The sequence below is a fragment of the Alligator mississippiensis genome, chromosome 5 (genome assembly GCF_030867095.1).
Source record: "Alligator mississippiensis isolate rAllMis1 chromosome 5, rAllMis1, whole genome shotgun sequence".
Classification (NCBI taxonomy): domain Eukaryota; kingdom Metazoa; phylum Chordata; order Crocodylia; family Alligatoridae; genus Alligator; species Alligator mississippiensis.
The window spans coordinates 206,247,600-206,266,445 of record NC_081828.1 but is presented as its reverse complement, the minus strand read 5'-3'; positions in this window follow the sequence as shown (position 1 = coordinate 206,266,445).

The following is an 18,846-nucleotide window of genomic DNA, read 5'->3' as shown; positions in this document are numbered from 1 at the left end:
TTGGACCTAATTACCTTTCGTGGGCATTGTATGTCTTTTGAGGCCTATCAGAGAAGCATGTGATGGATTACGAACTTCTCAACAATTCAAAGTCTTTAAAGGATTAATTGGAGAATTTCTAATTTTTTTAATCCATTTTGGAGCTGGGAAGAATGAAGATGTTCATTCAGGGCTTAGAATTTATCAAATAATTTAGGTTGCACTATTAGAAGTATTATAGTAGCAAGCAGCAATCCAGGCACCTTTGGGCAAGCTTGCATTTCAAAGGCTCTGCTGGTATAGGTCCTTGGTATGACACTACCAGAAAAACCTGCTAATGAGGGATGCAGCTTGCACTAGCAAAAAGGAGCCTTTTCCTATTCCCATCTCCCGGCCAATATATCCGTGCTGACAAATTTCAATATAGACCTGATCTCTGTAAGAACCAATAATGAACAGACAGTTTCTACTCCGAAGAGTTGGTTTATAGATTTCATAGATTTCATAGACATTAGGGCTGGAAGGGACCTCGGAAGATCATCGAGTCCAGCCCCCCGCCCAAAGGGCAGGACGTCAGCTGGGGTCATAGGATCCCAGCAAGATAAGCATCCAGTTTGATCTTGAAGGTGTACAATGAAGGCGCTTGAACAACCTCCGGCGGCAGGCTGTTCCAGACCTTGGGGGCTCGGACAGTAAAGAAATTCTTCCTTATGTCCAGCCTGAAACGATCTTGTAGTAGTTTGTGACCATTCGACCTCGTCATCCCTTGGGGCGCTCTGGTGAACAAACGTTCCCCTAGATACTGGTGATCACCCCTGATAAACTTGTAGGTGGCCATCAGATCACCCCTGAGCCTGCGCTTTTCCAGGCTAAAGAGCCCCAGGGCTCTCAGCCTGTCATCGTAGGGTCTGCTTCCCTGACCCCTGATCATGTGCGTGGCTCTTCTCTGGACTCTCTCAAGCTTCTCCACATCCTTTTTGAATTGTGGAGCCCAAAACTGGACGCAGTACTCCAGCTGCGGCCTCACTAAGGCCGAGTACAGGGGGAGAATGACGTCCCGGGATTTGCTTGAGAAGCATCTATGGATGCAAGCCAGCGTTTTGGTCGCTTTACTAGCCGCAGCATCGCATTGCAGGCTCATGTTCATCTTGTGGTCAATGATGACCCCCAAGTCTCTTTCTTCCATAGTGCTAGCCAACATAGCACTGCCGAGCCTATAAGGATGCTGCGGGTTTTTCTTCCCAAGGTGGAGAACCTTGCATTTATCGGCGTTGAACACCATCAGATTCTCATCCGCCCACTTGCTGAGCCTGTCCAGGTCAGCCTGGATCACCCGCCTGTCTTCTGGTGTGGATGCTTTGCCCCAAAGTTTGGTGTCATCGGCGAACTTGGCCAGTCCGCTTCTGACTCCAGTGTCCACATCGTTAATGAAGATGTTGAACAGTATGGGTCCAAGGACAGAGCCCTGGGGGACCCCACTGGTCACAGGACACCACGATGAGTGACTTCCATCAATTACTACCCTCTGGGTCCGACCCCGGAGCCAATTTTCCAGCCAGTGGATCGTGGGGGACCCAAGGCGACAATTGGCCAGTTTCTCCAAGAGACGATCATGGGACACCAGATCGAAGGCTTTTTTGAAGTCAAGATATATGACATCAATCTCATCTCCCTTGTCCAGGTGATAGGTCACCTGGTCGTAGAAGGAAATGAGATTGGTCAAGCAAGACCTACCCGCAACAAACCCGTGCTGGCTATCCCTTAAGATGTTGGCGTCGGCCAGTCCATTAAGGATGGCCTCCTTAATAAACTTTTCTAAGATCTTCCCTGGGATAGAAGTCAGGCTGATGGGCCTATAGTTAGCCGGATCCACTTTCCTCCCTTTCTTGAAGATAGGCACCACGTTGGCCTTCTTCCAGTCTTCGGGCACTACACCAGAGCGCCAAGAGTTTTCAAAGATCCGCGCTAGAGGATCACCCTCACCCAGACTTCCCGGCCCTGTAGCAGGCACAGGCGTCCCATGGGGCTGATGAAAGACCGACGTAAAGTACCTATTTAATAGGTTGGCTTTTTCCTGGGCGTCAGTTGTCAGTTGCCCCATCTGGTTCAGCAGGGGTCCAACGTTGCCCCTGCTTTTCCTCCGGCTCCCCACATATCTGAAAAAGGACTTTTTATTGTCCTTGATGCTCAAAGCATAAAAATAACAGAGCTATTTATTTTGCATTTTATTTTTTTTGCAAAAAAGGGGAAAAGGGAGAGAGATGATAGTTCAGTATTTTTCCTGATAGATAATAATTTGTAGTTTTCAGATAAGATTCTGACACCAGAAACCCTGCAGGATTTGGGCATTGCACTACTCTTAGAAGAAAGGAATTGTTTGTTTTGTAGTAGAGCTGGTTGGAAACAAAAAAAAAGAAAATGCTGGTGTCCCAAAGACAAATGTGAGATTAAAAAAAAAAAATCTTTGCTTTTGATGAAAGGTCTTATTGAGAAAAATGCTTTGGAAAGGGAAATTTCCAATTTCTGAATTTCTCATTTTGTAAAATTCTGAGATTGAGGAAAATCCAGAATATAGCTTTTGAATTTTAAATTCTGTATCTGCTTTGAAGTAATTTTAAAACAACATTTCAGAATTCTGTAATTAGCTTTTCAAAAACGTTTTTGAGTTTTCATTTTGCTGGTAATTTTGGAAAAACCATTTTTCCCCTCGGTTTTGACCAGTGATAATGAACTGCTAGGGCTGATTATAGATCAAAATTAGCAAAAGTTCTATAAGGGAAAAATAGGGAAAGTCAGCTGCATAAGATTGTGGCCAGGTCCCTGGGTCAGCTGCCATACACAAGGAGAGCAGTGAACAGAATGGTTGGAGATGTTTCTTCTGGCATCTCTAAGCCAATAATGGTGGATGCCAGGTAGGATATTGAATATGGCGTAGATCACTAGAGAGATCTGGTTCTGTGCTCTGCCTTCATAGCATTCATTTCTACCAGTGTCAGAGGCAGAATACTGGGCTAGATGGACCTTTGGTCTGACCCAATATGATGCTGCTTATATTTTTATGATTACTGTACATAGCTGCAGCAAAGGCCACTTTTTTGCCCTCTGCCACCATCAGCACTTGGGGCAGTTACTGCTTGCCTGCCATAGCTATGCTGTGTGGAAAGTACCGAAGGAGACATTTTTTCCTATTTTTTTATGTTGCTATATGTCCAATCAGTAATCTGTACGTATGAACCAACACAGAGCTGCAACCGAGAGGGTTCTTTTAAATAAACCTAAATTCTTCTGTGTTCTTGAATTAATGTTTTGTCTCACCCCAGTCTGATGCTTCCCCTGAAAAACCACTGGAGAACATGTGAGCATTGTGACTCACCTGGAAGTGGGTCTGATGAAATGACTTCTCCCTGCCTTCCCCCCTACACTCAGAATTTTTTGCCTGATTCAAGGACAAGCTTGAATGCTTACAGTCTTACAGTTAGGTCTGGTGATATAGGGCAGGCTTCTGTCACCACAAATCATACCTAGTACCTTTTATTCTTAAAGCAATTCCATTAATTTCCCTGTGGTCACTCATAATGTCAAGTACTGCTTATGCTAAATAAAGGCAGGAAAATTTAGCAAATAATCGTGGTCAAATTCTGCCCTGGGTTTGTGACCCCAGTCTTGCAAACACTCACACTGCATCTGGCCCTTAATTTTAAAAGTAATTGGAGATTTAACTTATTGAAGGACTAGGAAACAGAAGACCTCCACTTTAGTAAGCTGTCTATCACCTGCAAACTCGCTGCCACAAATTGTACTAGCAAACTACTGGAAAATGGAGAGAAGTCCTGCACAGAACTAGCTAATGCAGCCTTGAATTCGTTAAACAATCAGATTGCTGCTGCCACAGGGTCTTATTCCTGATGTGAAATACTCTAGGGTATGTGCACTCGGATGATCTTGGGACCCAACTTTGCCAGAAGGTCTTCATAGGGAAGATTTAAATGAGATGGCAAAGACCTGCAATATTAGGTCATTGACTCCTTCTCCTCTGCCAGTTTGGGATTGCTCCCCTGAGTACATTTCCTACCATTTTACTCATGTATGCTATACCACTCAGGGAGAAATCAGAAGAGAAGAACTGAGTCATTTTAAGCATAGCTTTGGATCAATACAAATTAGCGCTAGACAGTTAAGTGATTTTTATGCCTTAATTTTTATTATCTCCTCAGAACTTTGGATTAGCTCTTGTACTTTGTTTCTTTACAAAAGTTTTGCTCAACAGAGTAGATGTGATTAGAGTGGAATGAAAAAATTTGGTTGAAATTTAGCAATAGAAATCAGAGAGAATTATATTTTGGGGGCTTTTATTGATTTTTTTTTCCACTTTGCTTCTCAGGTTCTTTTTTTAGGTTGGAAGAAAAAACATCCTGAACTCTTCAGCTCAAATCCTTTTGAAGTTTTTCTATCTGACAGGTTGTTTTTATCCACTTACATTTCAACAGAGTTGTCTGAACAGCATAAAAGGGGAATTGTGTACATCCTTTCTCCAGTCTTTTTCCGTTCTTATATATGAAGGCTTGGATACAGAAGCCCAACTACATATTTCAGCACATATAAATCCATCTGTCTTCAAGACAGCACTTAAGCATGAAAGCTAAGTACAAGCATTCAAGAAGCCCAAGGCGGAAGCACTCTAACTTTCAAGCTTTACTCTAAGCACTGGTTAGGTTGGAGCAACCAGAACAGCCGTAGCTCTGCACAGGCTGAGTCCAGCAGGTGGGGAGGGGGCCCTTGCACTCCTCCCAATGTGCCCCACGGGGTCCCAGGCTGCTGGAGCCGAATGGCCGAGCTACCCCTGATTGGCTGGGAATGAGCCACCACAGCCCCAACCCTCTGCTGTCGTGACCTGAATGTGCCTTCATTACCTGGCTTGCGCATCCAAGCAGGATGCCATCCAGGAGCTGTGGCAGGTCCTGCTGGTTGCCTTGTGTGAGCCCACTTGAGGCCACGGGACATCACAGCTGATGCGGCAACAGCTCATCATGGCATGTGCCCTCATGGCCACGAGCCACCAGCCAGCCATCCTGCACATGGCCACGCAGAGCACCATGCACCTGCTAAGGTGTGTGCACGTCCTGGATGCCTGGGTTCTGTGTATGTCCATGTCCTGGGCACATGGTTCTGTGTGTGTGTCCTGGATGCATGGGGGGTGTATGTGTGTGTGTGTGTGTGTGTGTGTGTGTCTCTTACAGATACCTGGGTTTTGTGTGTGTGTGTCCCAGACGAATGGGTTCTGTGTGTGTGTGTGTGCGTGCGCCCCATCTCCACCCCCCCCCCCCCACAGAACCCAGGCGTCTGGGACATGTGCATGCATGCACATGCACACGCACATGTGTGTGCACACACATGTAGGCACACAACTCTGGCTTCATTCACCCTCCTCAAGTTTAGCTTTGAATCCAGGTTCAGAATGAAATAAATCAAACCTGTTTAATTAATCTGGTTCTGGTATAAAACTACAAGTCAGCCTGGGTTTGATCCAGCCGGTGCTGGCCTAGCACAGTTCCCATTGTGATTAGCCCAGAAACTTCTACCACAGAAATGCCACCTGGGTTTTTAGTTTTTTGTTTGTTTTTTAAACTCCAAGACATTAAGTGGCCCTCAATTTTCTGTCATCTCTCCCTCTTCCCCCAAACTGTAGATTTTTTATTATTTGTAATTGCTTTTAGGTTGAGTGCAGGCATGAACCCATCCTCCCCCCAACCATGCTTTACTTTACATTTGGCGTGGTCCCGGGTAAGGCCCAGCGCATGCCCAGAAGAGGCAGCATGTCACTTCAACCTGGCTCTGAAGCATCTGTATAGACCACGTACTTTAGTGGGGCTTTTTTGGTGCTGTCATCCAATAGCTGGTTGAATCAGCTTTAGATAAAAGTGCCGAAAAGCCCCACTGAATTGCCCAATCTATACAGAGGCTGCAGAGCCAGGTTGAAGTAATGCGCTGCTGCTTCCAGTAAAGCACAGGGGTTTTTTTTTTGGTTTTTTTCATGTCTGCAAGCAGCTATAATGATTACCTGGCTGTAGATGGGATTTTCCTCTAATTCACTGACAGAAGACAAAACAAAGGCAGGCTAGGAATGTACTTTCCATTAAACAGTACAGTACAAGGACCCAATTCTGCTGCAGTTGAAATCAAGGGAAAATTACCCCGACTTCAATGAGTGCAAGATCAGGCCATAACTCCTTGAAAAATGACACGCCCAATTTCAGATTTAAATATTACTCCATTTCAACGACTTGCATGCGACTGAAGGACTGTGTGATAAACTTAACCTCCCCCCGCAGCCCCCCCAAATCCATATAGTGTTTCTGCCCTGGGTGCAAACAAGCAATGCCTTTGCAAACCTTCAAACAATTTCTTGGTAAACAATGCATTATCCTGGCACTGCAGGTAGTGGCTCCACTGCCTGTCCTTCAGACATGCAATGCCTCCTATTGGCTGCTGATGTGAGGGTGCCAGCTAATTAGATCATTAACAAAGGACTGATGGAATATGGACACAACACCAAGTACCTGGTGCTCCTAACTCACCCTTTCTGGGGCACGAGCCGGCAAGTGGGACAACCTGACTGCCTCCTCTCACTGGGGCTTCAGGAAGGTGGTCCTGTTTATCTCTTATACAGATTTTAGGGAATCTACTGGGCTCAGAAGGGAAAATAAAATCACTGCTTCTTTTGCAGGCAGAAGATTGGGAAAATAGGCAGAGTTTCCTCTCCTCCCGTTGATGAATGTGAGGTGTTTCTTAAGGAGAACATCATAGACACTGTATCCTAGAGGGGTTTTTTTGTGATTGCTGAGTGGCTCTAAGAAAGGAACACTAGTTCTAGGCTAGCAAGACCACTGGTTATTATTATTCATATAGCCAGGGCAAGCAACAACTGTAAAAAGATAACTAATAAAACAGTGTAGGTGCTTGACTTGGCTATTGTGTACAGGACTGGGTTTGCACGTGCAATAGTTATTAAGCACAATGTTTTCCAAAGTGGCAATGGGTTTGGACCCAATAATCATTTTTGAAAGTTTCTTAGGCAGTTAGGAGGCTAAATCTTATTGACTTCTGGGAAAATTGAGGCTCAGGATGAATTAGTAGAGCCTTGTTGGTGTAGCTGTACTAGGGTGGCCATTGGCCCTCTTTTACACCAGACTGTCCTGTTTTTAAACTCTTTGTCACTTCTAAATGAGGAAGAGGCTGCAGAAAGTCCTGTTTTTCAGGTCATTAGTGGAAATACATGTCAATCATTGGTCCTTGCAATTCTATTGGCTGTGCCTAGAGGTAGGGTGGTGTGCAGTCTGGAGGAGCTGTGTTCTGACCCAGCCAGGGAGGGGGGAGGTGGCCTTTTGGTGGTAGTCCTGCCCCTTGCTCCCAATGGCCAAGTGGCCTAGTGGACCCAACTCTCATTGCTGATTGGCTGAGGAGGCAATGGCCCTACTCATCACTGCTGATTGGCCTAGGGGACTCGTGGTCTTCCCCCCGCTCATGCTCATCAAAGGGATGAGGGTCCTGTATTCTGGGGAGGTGTCAGTAACCACCCTGCTCTGTACCAGTATATCTTACTACACTGACAAAGTGCTCCTCATATGAACACAACCTGCTCTTGTGCTGGTATATTTTATTCCAGCTCCTTTAAGCTATGCCAAACAGAGTGTTGCTGGTGTAACTGCATCTATGCTCAGGGCCCTTGCCAGCACTGCTATTGCTAGTTACAGGAGATCACACCTCCTCCTACTCTGATCCACCATCATTATACCAGCAAAAATTTTTGTGCTGCAGACCTGGCTCAAAGTCATATCCACTACAACAATCTCCTGCTCCGGTTATACTAGTGCAGTTACACACTCAGACATGCAAGCAACATACTGAGTGGCTCAAGGGGGTGGGACATTACTGTCCATCATCTTCTCTGTGACAACAGCCCAAATGCATGCTCTGATCCTGTGATAATTGAACCATAGGGTCGGTTTAGTTAAAGCAGTATGCAAGCCCCTGAGTGTGGATGCTGTTATACTGGTATGGATATACTTAATACTGTTACAGTGATTCCCACGTGAAGTAGCTATTCTGAGATAAGCAACCTCTATATTGGTATAACTGCAGCCAGGGTATGGGTGGTACTGGGTTAAGTATATGGCATCTGAAGACAACGTATGCAAAAACAAGCCGTAGACCAAACCTCAGGTTCCTAATTGCCTAAGGCTATAGACAAGCATGCGACTTACTTGAGGGATGAGGCTTTACTGTGCATTAGCTGCTCTGTGGTGACCACCTGCCTGCTCTAACCCTGGGGTCAATGAAGGCCAACCCCCAGTTAGCTCTTTCATGGAGGCCTAAGCTACCACAGTTTAGCTCTTGCCAAGGGGCAAGGATGTGCACACAGGCTGTTACTGTATGTCCACTCCTCTGGGACAAAGACCCAACCTCAGCAGCATAACAGACTTAGAGGGGGCCACCAGCATGGACCCCTCCCCATCAAGAGTTTTTGCCTGCCCCGGTGTAACCCAGCCATAGGAGCTGGGCAGGTGCAGCCCTGTGTCCCGTAGTGTATTTGTAGGGAGGGGAGGGCGAGCGAGGGGAGTGGAATGGGGGCTTCCTCAGCGAGGTTTTGCCATCAGAGGTGCAGCCCTGCACCCAAGAGCATATCTGGGGTGAGAGGGAGAGTGAGCAGGACACCAGGACCTAGTGTTGCTGGGTTGCTGCATCAGTGTGCAGCAAGCCCGTTCCTTAGCTGCGGCAGCCTAAGCCCATGGTGTTACAACAGGAGTCATAGTTAGCAGCTGCTGCCCACATGTAGAGTGCAGGGGCAGGTAAGAGTCTGCTCCCCTCGCCCTTCCTTCCTGATCTCCAGCAGTTAGTTTAATTCCCCTCTCCTTCTGCCTTACCTTACCTCTGCCTCCGGTGCTGAAAGAGTTCCCTACACCCCTACCACTCACTCCCTTGGTCCTTTAGTCAGTTGGATGCACGTGCATGCCTTAATTCCCTTTTAGAAAGTGGTGTTCAAGATTCAACAGTACACTGAAACACTCCTCGAGATTTTTTTCCCTAAAATCTTTGCAGTCTAACTTAGATGAGAACCCAAGCCAAGTACATTTCAGACAGAAAAGGTGTGAAGAAGATGTTGGTAAGTTTGATATAAGGGGAGTCAAGAAAGAAAAAGGATTTTAGAAGGCAAAGGAAAAGATGAGAGAGAGAGAGCATGCACCTGGTACCAGAGGGAGCAGGATGGGTCTGGACAAGCCCTGAACATGGGTATGGTAATAAAGCCAGAGGCAGGTCGAAAGAAATCTAGGGAGAGGCTGGAGGGGAGAGGCTGAGAAATGAAAGCAGGAGAAGGAAATGCGCAAATAGGTTAAGCAGAGGCAAGATGATAAAAAAATATAGTCACTAAATATAAATAATAATAATATTAAAAATAAACCCAGAAGGGACTGGAGCCCAACAACTCAAGCAGCTTAAAGGGGTATCGGTGGCCACTGAAGGCTAATAATAAGTCAGTGTATTTAGACCCGCCTCTGCTCACTGTGTTCCTGCCACACGGGTATTGCCAGGGGAGAGTGCAGAAGGTCAGAGCTACGTGGCTGCTGAAAGTGAGAACAATGCTGAATGTATTTACGAGGTGTCATAAAATCCTTGAGCCAGTTAATTGCCACCTTTTGGTTAAATCAAGAACTTTCAAGTAAAGCACAAATAACCCAGGAGTCAGGCTCCCTTTTCTGTGCTTTGATGGGATAAGTAGAATAAATCCAGGAAACTGATGCTTTTTTTTCCCTAAAGGAGGACCAAAAGCTCATATGAAAGGAAAATTATGTCCCAGCTGTTTAGCTACAAGCCACTGAACTTACTGTGAAATATGAAAGTGCTGCTTTGCCTCGATTGAATTAGTGAACCTAGTGCAGCTATTAGTGAAACCCCTGTGAAATTAGTGATGTACACTTTTCCCCTAGAAATGAACATCCTGAAATGTGGAAGGAAGAGCATGCAGGTCTCTGGCATGCCTGCCTGCTAACAGCTCTGGTACGGCTTCGTCACTATTTGAAAGTGTGTTGAATGAGAACAGAAATCCTTAAAAGCAATACAAAATAGCTAAGGTCTGAAGTCCACGGGGTGGGGGGGACTTATAGAGTGGTAGAGAGCTGCACCAACACTTGCATGTTTTAGCTTCTTTCTTTATGCTTCCTGTTGTCAGATGAAATGACCGATCTTCCTAAGCAGGAGGCATTTATTGAGCAGCTGCTCTCGCTGCAGGTACACATAGGTTTAAGCAGCTTGAGTTCTCGTTTTGTTTTATAGGGGCTACATCCTGCCTGGAGCCCTTTAGAGAACACGGAAACCTAAATCCAGATTCTCAAAGTTACTGCAAGTGGTCACATCTCTTTGATTTTAATGGGTGTTAGATGCTGATTAGAGTCCAGCTTATCCTTTTGCAGAAGGCAGTGATGAGAAAAAAGCCTCTGCAAATCCTGAGCATGATGAAATGGGCCAAACTGCCATTCAGAAGGCAGGAGCAGAGCCTGGGAAGTACCTCTTGGGCCGAAGAGTTCGGTCATGTAATTCCATGCAATAATATAATGTGCTGAAGGGAGGGACGCTGAACTTTTACAGATCTAATAGGATCTCCCTCTTAGGGGCTCCGCTGGTGGTTGGTGCATTTATTCCTTTCCGAAGATATGGCCACGTGCACAGATAGTGTCATTATCAGCGGGGTAGGCCCTGAGCCCTTCCAGTAACTACCCTCTGAGGAACATAGTTGTTGGATAGGTCTTAGGGTCTTATTTTCTGACATCTTAGATTACTACAACTGAAGGGGATTTTGAAATCTGAATCCACAATTTGGTGTTTGTGGCACATGGTAGTTGCATTTCTCATGGCCTGGGCTGTGAGAATAAATGAGTCCGTTTTGCTTTTGCTGTTTACTCCATTTTAGTTTTGCATTCCCAGGTCTCAGTAAGAAACTGGTGCAATGACTGAGTTGAGAGCAAGCAAGGCAGTGTTAACTGCCTGGCAAGGAGTACACTCATTGAGGTAAAAATTGTGGAAACATCCATCCCAGGTTACATTTGAAAAGAGTCTGTTTTTTTCAGTTATGCTTGATTCTTTTTAATGTTTAGTTAAAAGAGCTCACAAGCCCCATACCTCCTATGGAGGTTGCCCATCCTGCTTACAATATGGCTGATATGCTGAGAGCCATTTTAACTAACTGCTAGGAAACAGAGTAAGGAAATGTCCAATAATGTGAAGAGAAATCTTGCAGGGTAAATGATTTAGGTACCTACCAAAGAGGTGTTATTGGACACCCAGCATAAAGAAACCATTAATTTCTCTGAGCATGAAGAAACCATCAATTTTCTGTACTTGATGGTATAGCAGCTTTCCAATCTAATTGATAATGAATCCAGCAATACATGTCTAATTGTTTTGCCTACTCCCAAGTTTTGAAGATAAATGTAACAGGCAAATTTAAGCAAACTTAACACATTGTGCAAAGTGAAGCTCCAATCTTTTATCCTATGCAGGCCCACTGTCTCCACACTTCATATTTCGGTGTTTGCAGCCCAAGTTTTACTTTGAGTTTTTTTGCAGAGCAGGCTGACCAGTGAAGTTGGAATAAAACATTTTAAGGCCTGAATTGATCAGCTGGTTCGTTTAGCTTGACCCGCAAAATGTTGGACAGGGCTGTCCAACTGGAAGCCTGCTGGCTGCACGTGGCCTATGTGGCCTATTAAGTTGTGACCCCTGGTCTTGCACCAAGCCTCTTCTCTCCCACACTGCTCCAGCTGGAGTCTCTGGGCTCCCCCTCCCTCCTCCAGCGTTCACTGCCTGCTCCTGCCCCAGGGAGTAGGGTAGTGCAGTGCAGCCTGGGGAGTTGAGAGTGAGCCTGGGGCCATATGGTCCTATGATGCAGGGGTGGGCATAGGAGGTTGTGCACACTGTGTGTGGCCTCAGGGGACCCATGACTTGCCCTGGTGTGGCCTCTGGGCACAAATTCCCCAGCTGCTTAGATGTTGAACAGCCCCAATATAGGAGAAAACCTCCCGCAGTAATTTCTACACCAGGCCTATCACTTGTGGCAGATATATTTATGTCTTTTAGAGACATCCAGTCTTAACTAAAACACTTTAAGTGATGCAGAATCCACCATGTTTCTTCATCAGTTTCTCCAAGGATAGATTACCCTCAAAGTTCAAAATTCAAATTAGGAACCCTATTTTTAGTCTGCATTTGTTCATCTTCATGTTCCTGCTGTTGGAAACTGTGATGCCCTTTTGCTAAAGATCACTTTTATTATTAGAAACCTCTGCATAGGTACCTGTAGGCCGTGATGATGTCACCTCTTGACCAAGTGAAAACCACACCAAAATCCCTGAATTGTGCATAGTTTTAACCCACAACGTAAGCTCCTTGCTGCCAGCCCTGCCTCACCTTTTATTTCATAAATTCAATAGATCTGTCAGTCCTTGGACTTAACTTGATTCTTCAGTTGTGGCCACTTGTTCTACATGATCAACCTTCTCCCAGAGAAATTCTCTCCAGGGGAACAACATTGTCCTCACTTCTGGCCTGCTCCATCTAACAACCGTGACATGCAAAACAAATGGTCCCTCTCTGGAATGAGAGACTAACTCAAGTACACTACAGCTCCTTTCCCCACCCATCATACTAATATATGGTCTCTTGTTCCTTTTTATTACAACCCTCATTGGCTTGTTCCATGACCCACATCAACATCATAATTCATTCAGCAATGCCACAGCATCTCAATCAACCTATGTTGATGGCTTGGAATCTGTGAGGGGTTTCTGAGTACAAAATGAATGTTCAGACAGAAGCTGTTTGATAGGCAATGAAATGGTGATGACTAAGCTATGCTGGCCCTTCCTTGATTTAAAGTCCTTTTGAACACTTTGACTTTCCATAAAGAGTGAAATGGTATGTTTATGGTGTCAGCTTTCCATGAGCAGTGTTGGAGGAATACCCTTGTTCTGGAAGGTATGACGGAAGATGGCAATTCCACTTTGCAGAAACTTTTGAGATTTTGTTTTTGTTCTGCATAGCTTATGCAGAACAAAAACATATGCTTATATGTGTAGCATATGCTTACATAGGTAGCATGCAGTGTGATCTGGTGGGGGTATAGGCCTAGCATATGGAAGAACCACATTCAAGTTGCCCTGTTCTGTCTGACTCCGAGCATATTTTTCCCTTCCTGATCTTTCTTGAATCAAGCAGAGCAAGGGCTTGAATATAAGCCATCCCCTAACTGCCGGAGTCTAGCATACCTTGTTCCCATTTCCCTTTCTTCTCCCTGCCAACCGCAGATAGAATTTATTGGAGACTGACATTTTTCTGCAAAATATCAGTTTTGCCAAAATTAATTCAGCATAACATTTTTGACTGGCTCTATGGCTGGGATGGTTTAGAGAGGAATGTTTCTGCTTTGAATAGATGACCTCCTGAGGTCCCTTGCAGGCCTATTTGTATAGGATTTCATAAGGAACAGGCATTATAAACAGCCCCAGTTCCAGACATGTTGAGCAATCGGAAGAGTACTAATTAGAGATGGAACTGCTGCTAAGTAAGCGAGACTTATAGTAAATCCAAGAAATAAATGGCTCCATGTCAGTAAAGTTTAAGTGTAAACTGGTGTGAGTTGCAAGGTGAGGGAGTGGTGAAGCAGACATATAACCAAAATTATTGCTAGGCATTTTTAAACAGTGACTACTCACATTATTGGAGGGTTATGGTAGGAGCGTTGTCTAAATCTTAACATACAAACACAGTAAAACGGCTCGTCTTTGTATCAGTTCTTTCAAGGGGTTTATCTTCCTTTTTTAGCAGTTTTCTGATAATGTCTCAACACACCTGTGTTGTGGATTGTCCACGGTTAGTTTTATTCTTTTAAAGCCTTGCTGTGAGAAGAGGCTCACATGTACACAGCTAAATAAGAAGCAGTTCTTGTAGCAGGTATTCTTGAAGCATCCGTGAGAAGCACCCTAGGAAGAAACTGCATTAAGAAATACCATGAGAGTCTTAGAAAAATCTGCTTTGGGCAAACACAGACTGATTGAACTCAATTCAGGAGTAGCTGAAGTGATGGGATTTTGTAGGATGGACTATGAGTGAAGTCTCCCTAGATCAGTGATTCACAGTCAGGGTGTTGGGAGATCCTTTGAAGGATGGTACAGGAAGTGTGAAGAGAGAAGTAAATAAGCACAGGATTCATAGATTTCATAGATTTCATAGACATTAGGGCTGGAAGGGACCTCAGAAGATCATCAAGTCCAGCCCCCTGCCCCAGGGACAGGACGTCAGCAGGGATCAGAGGATCCCAGCAAGATAAACATCCAAGCATGTCTTGAAGGCGTTCAAAGTGGATGCTTGAACCACCTCCGGTGGCAGTCTATTCCAAACTTTGGGGGCTTGGACAGTAAAGAAGTTCTTCCTTACGTCCTGGATCCTCCTTCAGGTATGAGGAGATAAGCAGACAAGGGCTGGCACAAACTCCCCTGCCTAGCTGCTCTCCCACCTCTGCTGCTTACCCCCTCTGCAAGGAGATAAGCCCTATAATAAACTGGTTTTTGAAATGGGGTGCTGCTCAGTTCACAAAAGTTATGGAGCGGTGGCTTGAGTCTGACAAGGTGAATTTGAAAAGGCTGAGAACCACTGGCTGTATGAACCTATATGAAATATTGCACGTCAAAGGAGAAGAATCCATTTGTGGCCTTGATTCTGCTTTATACAGAGCTGGTTGAAATGGAGAATTTCACAATTTGAACCAGAACAGAAATTGCATTCAAAACAGGAATGGGGTTTGCAAAAACGCGATGGACTGAGGCTTTTTAAAGTTAGAGAAACTTCCCAGCTCCTTAGGCTGGTAGTCATTATATCTGGTGAACACAATAAGAAACAGATTTGGTAAATGTGTCCAATGAAACTCCAAAGGCCTCATACAATGCAGAGATCAAGGATTACTTAGGGCCTGACCTTTCCACCTTTTCCCATGTTGGACAGTACATTATATCATGTGTAACTCTCACCAGGTGACATTTTTAGCATAGGCCTCTCTTAGATACAAAGAGACCTAAGTTAATTAATAGCTGAAATCTTACAGACTCCTTCAAAGGGACAGATACAGTATGCAGGCAGAGCCTGTGAGAAGTGATCTCTATCAGTCATAGCAAGTATAGGAGATGCAATGCTTCTTGCAAGAAATAACCTCAAGAATCTAAGTCCTAGGGCTCAAGATAACTTTCTTCCCTAGTGTACCCACTTTGCAAAGTTTCCATTGCTCCTTTTACATTGTGTCATGCAAAGGAATAATTAGAGGGGGAGAAACAGACTCCCAAAAAACTTAATGATAGACATTTATAGTTAAATCCATAATATCATGGAGGTGAACAGTGACATCTGGTGATTCAGAGGGATTTCCTTTTTCCTTTAAAAATAATTACTTTTGACTGGTAGGTGATTTTGATGCTGACAGACCTATATGTCCCATTACCAATGCTCTGAGCCATCCAGTCCAGAGCCTCTAATTACATTTGTTTTAAAGGGACACTGTCGAATACCTAAGGCCCTTAGGAAAAGCAGCAGAATAGAAGATCCAAGAACTGCTTCCTCAATATGTGCATGGTCATTAATATCTGTACAAAATGAGAGTGAAGTTTCATCATTCTGCCTGGGTAGCAGACTTGCGGGAGTTACAGAGTTTTCACTTTGCTGGTTTGCACTTCCCCTTTCTTTTATGGCTACAATAGATGGGAGTTTCATGTGCGGGGTGCCTGCTCTGATGCACTGTAATTACAGCATATCGGAGCAGACTCCATAAACTGAGTCTGCTAAAGCATGCTAATTAGCACATTCCAGCAGCCTTGCTTCAAAATGGCAGCAGGGCTCTGAATACATGAGAGACACTGTGGTTGCTTTAATTAGAGGCTCCTGAGAGCTGCTCTAATTAAAGTGCCTCCTCCTGCCCCTGGAGCATGTGTAAAGATGCCCAATGTTTTCTGCTCTAACTCAAGGCAGTATTTTGGAAGAGTTTAAGAAGCACTGGCTTAGGTCTGTTATTGTCAATTAAACTTTGCTTTACCCCATCTGAAGATCTCTCTCTCACTCTCACTCTTATATATATACATACATACATACATACATAATTTAACCTATACATAAAAATATACATTTTTAAATACAAGTTAAATAATGGAGCCTATAACTTGATTGAATTTATTATGTAGCCAGACTCTTGAGAGAATGTGCTACTTGCTATTATAGCAATAGGGGACTTAACATAACAGTTTGCTTCCTGTCATTACCTATGAACAAACTAAGTTATTTTCTTTCACATAAATTTTCAGCTTAGTAATAGGAAATGGAGGGGATTAGTGTATGACAAACAGAAAAGGAGGCTATTACAAACTATTAGGAGAGAGGGGAAAGCAAAGCTGGACTTTGAAACCAAGTTCTTGAGTATGTCCTTTCAAATGCTGCCTTCCCTCATCTAAAAGGCTAATGATTGCAAATATAAAGAAAGCTGTAAATTAGTTCTGTATTTCATTTGCTAGCAGAGCAAGAGCCAGTTTGAACCTGGCTGTTCTTTCCCCAGGGAATAGATAGGACTAAATTGCAAAGGAGGAAACTTATTATCTATAACCTCTATCCTGGTTACATCTCCCTCCTAACGATACTGAAAGCCCTATCTGGTGAAGGGGTTTAATTGACAGACAGATTTGCATTTTAAAAGGTTTTAATGCATTCATATTCCTCCTACAAGCCTTTCTGCTTTTATTTGTAGCAAGCCTCCTATCATTCATCAGCCAAAGTGGGCTACTTTGGAGCTCCTGACTAACTTTCTCTTAGGCAGTCTTAGGTAGAAGTGCATAGTTGTTAGCTGGCATGTTGCTGAGCCTGTGCTTTTATTGAGTCTGTGTATGTTGCCCACAATTCCCAGGCTTCCTAGTTTTGCATCCTATGTTCACAATTGCATGACCTGTTGATTTGATCAGTTAAGTTGAAACTCATCAGTTGCAGAAGGGGAGCGTGGGTGGATTTAGGATTTTGAAAAGGGGTGTGTGAAGATGGTGTGGCAAATCACCACATGTAAACACAACATATTTTTCTACAGTTAATGTAGTTAAACAAGAAGCTTTACTAATATGGTAGCACCATATTATTCAGTTTAAGATCAGAGAAAAAACAAATATAACTATTCGAACGTGCACTAATTTGCTAGAGTATATATAAAGTTTAAGAAAACACAACTAACTAGGCAAAACTAGTCAAAGGATACTGTATCATTAGTCCTCTCAGTCAGATTTAGAAAACAAAACTAGTCTTCTTGAGCATCTTGACAGTGCTTCCAATGCTTCATTGTCCATTATTTCTACACCTGAGTTAATATTATCATACCTGAATTCATTCGTGGTGCTGGTCAGTTTGGTGCTGCCAAGCCTGTAGGTGTGTTGGGGGTTGCTCGTCCCAAGGTGGAGCACTTTTCTCGACATTGAACTTCATGAGGTTCCGATCTGCCCAACTTGCCAGCCTGTCTAGGGCTGCCTGTATCTGTAGCCCATTTTCAAGTGTGACCATGGTTCCCCATAACTTGGTGTCATCCGTGAACTTGGCCAGTGAGCTCTTCACCCCCACATCCAATTGTTAATGAAGATGTTGAAAAGTACTGGACCAGGCACCGACCCTTGCAGGACACCGCTGTCCACTTCGCGTCAGGATGACAGATCCATTCACAATGACTCTCTGGCTCCTATCCTGCAGCCAGTTTCTCATCCACCTTGACTGTCTCAGAGATAAGCCCACAATCCTCCAATTCTCTCATGAGGACATTATGGGATACTAGATCAAAGGCCTTTTGGAAGTCAAGGTATGCACTGTCAACCTGCTCTCTTGTGTCTAGGTGGCGAGTTACCTGGTTATAGAAGGAGATGAGGCTGGTAAAACCAGACTTGCCTGCAATGAAGCCATGCTGGCTGTCATTCAGAAACTTACCTACTGCAAGTTCATGAAGGACTGGTGCCTCCCACAACTTGGGGGGCACCATAGTGGCAAGTGGTGAGCAGGGACCGCTTGCAGCCGCCGCCGCCAGCAGTGGGGGGCGGGGAGTGGTGAGCGATGGGTGATGGGAGGGAACCACCCGCAGCTGACCTCCGTGCTGTCAGTGGTGGCGAGCAGCAAGCTAGGACTGCCTGCAGCTGGTGGCAAGGGGGGTGGCAACCGCCTGCAGAATTTCACCTATGTGCAACCTTATTCCTTGACGAACTTTTCTAGGATATTCCCTAGGATGGAAATTAGGCTGATTGGCCAATGGTTACCCAGATCCTCCCTCATGCCCCTCTTGTGGGTAGGCACAACATTGACTCTCCTTCAGTCCTTGGGGACTTCTCCAGAATGACACGAGTTTGGGAAGAGTTTCACCAGGGGTTTTGCAATGACTTCAGCTAGCTCCTTCAGCATTCCTGATAATGAAACTGCTTGCAGCAGGGAATAATGCAGGGATACATATATTCTGTTACATAAATCAGGCATTTTAATCCCTTATCATTCGTAACATGATTCAATCTTATAAAGCCACAAACACATAATCAGATATTTATTACTCATGTACTTTGCATCTTAAATAAGTACATTCCAATATCATTTTGTTTCGTACCAAGCTGTGCAGATACCTTCATTTCAGAATAAGCACATTCCAAAATAACTTTATTCTGTACCAAGCACAAAGCCTTTGGTTCTTCTCACTCAATTCTGCTGGGTATCTTCCAATCCTCCCAGGTCTTACAAGTTTTGGGGAAGTTTTAGCAATTACAGAATTGCTAAATC